Below are 6790 nucleotides of genomic sequence, written 5' to 3' on the forward strand. Positions count from 1 at the left end.
TTCTATTAAACTGTGACCACACACTCCCTTGAGGGCTAGATGGTAAGGCGACGTGGTGAGAGAGGCGAAGCCTGCTCTACCAGACAGACAGGTAGACCCAGGAGGGCCAAGGCACAGGAATACACTCAAGGGGGTAGAGACAGGATTTCTGGAATTATCAGTGCTGCTGCTGTTGGAGCTTCACATGAACCTCATTTGTCGTGGACCTTGGACCCTGAGATGCTAGGAGCTCTATGCAGATCCCAGGCCAAAGATTTGGCATTGTGAGCACTCTTTTATATTTATTTATTTATTTGGCTGTGTTGAGTCTTAGTTGCGGCATGCAGAATCTTCCAGTGTCTGGACTCAGTAGTCGTGGTGCACAGGCTTAGTTGCCCTGTGACATGTGGGATCTTAGTTCCCCAAACAAGGACTGAACCCACTTCCCTTGCACTGCAAGGTAGATGGTAACCACTGGACCACCAAGGAAGTCCCCACCACCATTGTTTTTAAAATTTGGATGGTCTTACCTCCAACAGATCTTTCTAATGATCCACCAGTTTGCTTCCAACTTCTTATAAGGGAGGATGAAAGTTGTGAAGGAGTTGAGGAATCCGAGCCTTGTATGTAAGAACAATATTCTGAATCTTGCTTAAGATTCCCGAACCAGTCAATCACAGGGTAGCTGAGATTCTGCATGTCTACAAGGAAAGGAGACATCATCTTATTGCCGTTTTAGTAATTAAACAATGAGTCTGAAAGTTGAATATCCTGTGTCTGAATTTGCCCTGAATCCTGGAAGGAATAGAATTGCCGGGGGGGAAGCAGAAGGAGCAAACTTTTGTGGGGACTCTGGGGAAGGATGTGGGAATGTTCAAGGACTTCTGAGGTTGGTTTCTTTATGACATCTAATTTCACTCTCCTCATTGATTCAGACGAATCACTTGGGCGCTGTTCTTGCATTTATCAGTCATGATTAAGGTCAGTTTTTTGGCTCACAAATAGAATGACTGGAGAAATAAGGGTATAAGAAAAGGAGGTATGAGGAGGAGGAAAGGCAAACAGAACAGGGAAAAAGGGAAAAATACAGATTTCTTTAAAGATGTTGAACCATCATTGATTCAATAAGCAATATAGTTTAGGGTCTTCTTCACTTTGCTCCTGAAGGAGAGAGGCAAAGAGAGAGAGAAAGCAACTTGTTCAGGAAGAGAAAAGAAGCAGTGGAGAAACAGCAGGAGGTGGACAATTTTCCTGCCTTACATTAAAGATTATGTTCACACTGGTTGGATAGATCAGTGGTGGGCTGTGGGCAGTTGGCAGAAGGAATGAAATATTTGTAAGGTCAGATATTTATAATTCGAGACTATATGTACCTGAAATTAAGGGTTATATGCTGGGGAAGGGTGTATGGTGATGAGAGTACACTGTCCTATTATTATTATTATCACTTGGTAGATGTCATCCCATTTTATATCCATTGATTGATTGATTTTATTCCTTCACCCAACACACATTAATCGAGCCTCCACAATGTTCAACTTCTTGGGGTTCAGTGATGAGTACAAACAGACGGCCTGTCTTCTCAGGAGCTGATAGTCCACTGGAGGAGATAAACATGAATGAAATCATCACCCAGATGCATATACATCTGCATGAGTGATAAATGCGTGCAATGTGGTCTTTAAAGGAAGCATTGGACCCGGCTGTGCCTGCAACGAGACTTCCCTAAGGAAATGATGCTTGAACTGAGATTTGAAGGACGATGGATGCCAAGTGGGCTGAAAACTGAGAAAAAGCAAGCGGGCACAGTGAGCAGCAGGCATAGCAGCCATGTGGCGGGAGGGTCAGCCCTGCTGGGGTGGGACAGAAGAAAGTGTGGGGAGGATGGGGCTTAGGAGGCAGCCCTAAAAAGGAGCTACAGAGGGAAACTGAGGCTCAGAAAGGGTGAGTGGTTTGAACAATATCACAACACAGAAAAAGCAGACCTGGGATTCCATCCTTATGGCTTGGAAAGTCAGTGCTCCCTGGTGAATGTTTTTTCACATTTAGGTACTTTGTTCAATTGAGTACTTGGGGAAGGCCACCTTATTATCCTTCATTAAAACACTAACAATATTATGTATTGCTAATCAAGCATCTAGAACCCACGTGTAACACTGTGTTATAATGTCTTATAGCAACATGAGCATTGATTACACAGTACATATAACCAGTCACATCCCTCCTGAACTTTCAAACATACGCATCTGGAGCTTTTCTGGTTAGTTATACCACAACAGAAAAATAAGCTTGGCTCTGTCAAATCGAAAAGCACATCTCCAGGGACATGTGCACGTGATTGCAGCCACTGCCAGCCATGTTTTGTAGGACTGTATTGATCCATTTGCAGACATCTTCATTCTACACAGTAGACATGTTCTAGAAAACGTGTCTCTAAGCTGAACTTGGGCAACTCAAAACCTGTAGGTAACTTGAAGAAAGAATCCCTTCTTCCAGAATCAGGTTTAATGCATTTACACATTTGTGTGACAAATTTTCTTAAAGCAGGACCTACCTGGAATATTCCAGGGCTGACTGCTGAACATTATAGAGACTATTTCTGTCTTTATGTAAGACGGTAGGTATATAGATTGCAGGTCTATATTATATATGTTCCTTTTTAATTTTTTGTTTTTATTAAAAATTTTTATACAATTTTTAAAGGCTACACTCTGATTACAGTTATTACACAATATTGGCTCTTTTCTCCATGTTATACACACATCCTTGTAGCCTATTTTGCACCCAATAGTTTGTACTTCCCCTCCTCCACCTATAATTACCCATCCCCCTCTTCTCTCTAGGGGTATATATTTTCCTTTTATTACTTGGTAAGAGTATATCAGGGCTTGCTGGACTCAGTGATAAAGAATCTGCCTGCCAATGCAGAAGACTTGAGTTTGATCCCTGGGTCGGGAAGATCCCCTGGAGAAGGGAATGGCTATTCACTCCACTATTCAAGCATGGGAAATCCCATGAACAGAGGAGTCTGGTGGGCTACAGTCCATGGGGTCGCAAAGAGTCAGACACAATTGAGTGACTAAACAAGTTACCATATAGAGTCTCTATATAATGATCTATATGAATGAAGTGACTTTGTCTTTCTGTATTAGGTTGGAAGGCTTCTTGGCAGAGCTAACACAGGATGATAGAAGTTAGGTGGCTGACCTTCAATGTCTCCTTCTGTCCAGCCACACGCAGCATCCGTAACGAACTGCCTTCCCCCTGGCAAGATGTGCCTTGTCCTAAAAGCCACCTCTCACCACAGCCTCCAAAGTCTTGCATTGGTTTCTGAGCTGCCTACTTTCATCTTCACAGCTCGGCTCCTTACCTCCGTGACCTCCAAACCCATGGCTATTACCTTGTGGGTTTTTCTGGGCCCTTTGGGTGACCATGGGCCAGTCTTTCACAGCAACCAACCTCCACTTTTCACCTGTCCCAGTGGACAAGGTGAATTGTTCTTGTTTAGTTGCTAAGTTGTGTCCAACTCTTTGTAACCACAAAGACTGTAGCCTGCCAGGCTCCTCTATCCATGGGATTCTCCAGGCAAGAATACTGGAGTGGGTTGCCATGCCCTCCTCCAGGGGATCTTCCTGACCCAAGGGTCAAACCAGAGTCTCCTGCATTGGCAGGAAGATTCTTTACCACTGAGCCACCTGGGAAGTCCTGGGCAAGGTGACATGATTGATAAGTTAAAATGGATCTACCTTGTCTCATGTCTCCTTGATGGAGGGCTGGGGTGTGAATGGAGTAGGGGTAGAGATGATGGAGAAATCGCTTTGGAAGCCAGACCACGTGGGTGTGAAGTTTGGTTCCACTAATTACCTGTATATGACCTTGGAAATTTATCAACATTTCAACTCCCTGAGCCTCAGTTCCTTAGCTATAAAAATGGTGAAGACAATTCTGATCTCACAAGGATGTTGTCAGGATTTAGCAAGATACAGTATGCAAATCCATGATAGATGGTAACACCTGATAACTCATTTTATTAAGAATAGAGTGGCGCACAATAGGACAATTTTGATTTTGAGGGTAAGCTGCGAGTTCTGCAGAATTCTGTCAAGGCCAAAGGACAAATGAAGAGTCAGGGCTGAGAGATGGTCCTCAAATCTAAGTGGGGCAGATACTGAGCAGATTGAGCCATTTGAGGGGACTTTCCTAGCAGTCCAGTGGTTAAGACCTGGCACTTCCCCTGCAATCCTTGGTTAGGGAACTAAGATCCCCCATGTTGCACAGTGCGGTCAAAAAATAAAAATAAAAAAAAATTAAGCAGCCTGAGGAAGGGTGGGAAGCAGTTGTCAGATGAGGCTGGAAGGGAGACTGCAGGCTTTATTCACTAACCACAGACATCCTGGCCCCAAGGGTGACTGTGGTGGTCTTTTAGGGACCCTGGGGTAGTCAGATTGGAACACACTTCTGTGATTTAATTCACCTGCTATATCTCTTCTCTGGCAGGCAGGGCAGCAAGTTCTAGGACAAATGAAAATCACTGCCCATTTAAAAAGCTACCCCAGCAGTGTTGAGGGCAGGGATTACATTAAAAAACAAAACAAAACTACAAAACCCTTTAATGATTCTTGTTTTCTAAATTAATTTATTTTTAATTGAAGGATAATTACTTTGCAATATTGTGTTGGTTTCTGTCATACATCAACATGAATCAACCATAGGTATACATATGTACCCTACTACTTGAACCTTCCTCCCACCTCCCACCCCATCCTGCTGCTACTGCTGCTGCTGCTAAGTCGCTTCAGTCGTGTCCGACTCTGTGCGACCCCATAGATGGCAGCCCACCAGGCTCCCCTGTCCCTGGGATTCTCCAGGCAAGAACACTGGAGTGGAGTGCCATTGTCATAAAAAAATCCACAAACAATAAATGCTGGAGAGGATGTGGAGAAAAGGAAACCCTAATTGCTTTTGAATACAGAGGTTTGCGATGGAGTTTCCATTGGGCTCATGATGAAGGTGTGACTTCTGTGTTGTGTTGGAGGTGGGGGCAGAAAGCCCTCTGGATTCCTCTTTGGGCACCAGTTCTACCCCAGAAAGCCTCCTCCACCATCTGACTGGCCCAAGTTCTTCCAACCCTGAGATGGTTTCATGTGTCACTCAGTTGTTCTCACTTCAATCTTAATAAGTTTGAGTCTATGCCACTTTGACTAAAATGGCAGTTACTCATTAGCTCTTTTTGATTCTAAGGCTGAACTTCCACTTGACTCCTTGGTAGCATTGGCTTCAGCAGGTCCCAAGTTTCATGCTATAAAACTGTGATGGTTTTATTGACCAATTAACATAGGTTAATGATGATTGTTTTTATGAAAGTTGGCAGGTTACCCTCTGGACAGCAGGCTGAACAAAGTCATCTCAGTCTTAAACAGAGATCGTAAAATGTTAGAGGTGGAAGGGTCTCAGAAGTCATGTAGTCCAGCCCTCTCATTTAGCAGGGGAAAGAACTGAGGTCTGGAGGGGTTAAATCCTGGATTTAAAAGGCCAGCTGGATAGAGAGTCATGGAAGCAGCAGGAAGGGCAGGCTTTTATCTTACATGGTTTGATTAAGAGTCTCTGATCTCTTTCTTATAATCACAGAACTTAGGCCTTTCCAATGCAAAGATGATGCTGTGATTGTAAGGCTGATACTTTGAGGAACTGAGTATTTTATTTTATTATTATTTTTTGGTTGTTGCTTTTTTAAAAATTGAAGTGTAGTTGGTTTAGAGTGCTGCGTTAGTTTCAGATGTAGAGCAGAGTGATTTGGTTACACATATATTACATGCTGCTGCTGCTGTTTAGTCACTAAGCCATGTCAGACTCTTTTGCGACCCCATGGACTGTAGCCCACCAGCCTCCTCAGTTCGTGGGATTTCTCAGGCAAGAATACTGGAGTGGCTGCCATTTCCTTCTCCAAGGGCTCTTCCCAACCAAGGGACTGAACCCATGTCTCCTGCTTGGCAGGCAGATTCTTTACAATTAAGCCACCTGGGATGCCTATAAATATATAGGCATATATGTATATATATTCTTTTTTTCAGCTTTTTCTATTATCATTTATTACAATGTATTGAGGGCTTCCCTGGTGACTCAGCTGGTTAAGAATCCGCCTGCAATGCAGGAGACCTACGTTCAATCCCTGGGTTGGGAAAATCCCCTGGAGAAGGGAATGGCTACCCACTCCAGTATTCTGGCCTGGAGATATCCATGGACTGTATAGTATATATAATATATTGAATATATCAATAGTTTCCTGTGGAAGTTAGTTTCAATTTAAAGTTGTTTTTTTTTAATCTTCACTTTTAAATTACTAAAGTGATGTTTTATGTTTAAACTAGTAAAACCTCTGGAACTGGATGTTGTAAAGACTGAAGATGGAACATGGAACCACCTTGAGTAGGAAAACAGGTTTTCCAGATGAGGACAAGGTTGGCTAACTAAGCGTTTGAAGGCCATGGTGCCAGCTCTTAGCATCTCTGACACCAGAATCTTTTGTGTGTTTAGTCACTCAGTCATGTCCAACTCTTTGTGGCCCCATGGGCTGTAGCCCATGAGGCTCTTCTGTCCATGGGATTCTCCAGGTAAGAATACTGGAGTGTGTTGCCATTTCCTTCTCCAGGGGATCTTCCTGATCCAGGGATTGAAACTGCGTCTCCTGCGTTGCAGGCAGATTCTTTATTGCTGAGCCATCAGGGAAACCCTAAGAAAAGAAAGAATTATTTCCAAATCCCATTGAAGCTTCTTGGTTCACAAAGAGTCTGTAAAGACTGAAGATGGGACA

This window comes from Bos javanicus, chromosome 11, assembly GCF_032452875.1.
Source record: "Bos javanicus breed banteng chromosome 11, ARS-OSU_banteng_1.0, whole genome shotgun sequence".
In the NCBI taxonomy this organism is placed as follows: Eukaryota; Metazoa; Chordata; class Mammalia; order Artiodactyla; family Bovidae; genus Bos; species Bos javanicus.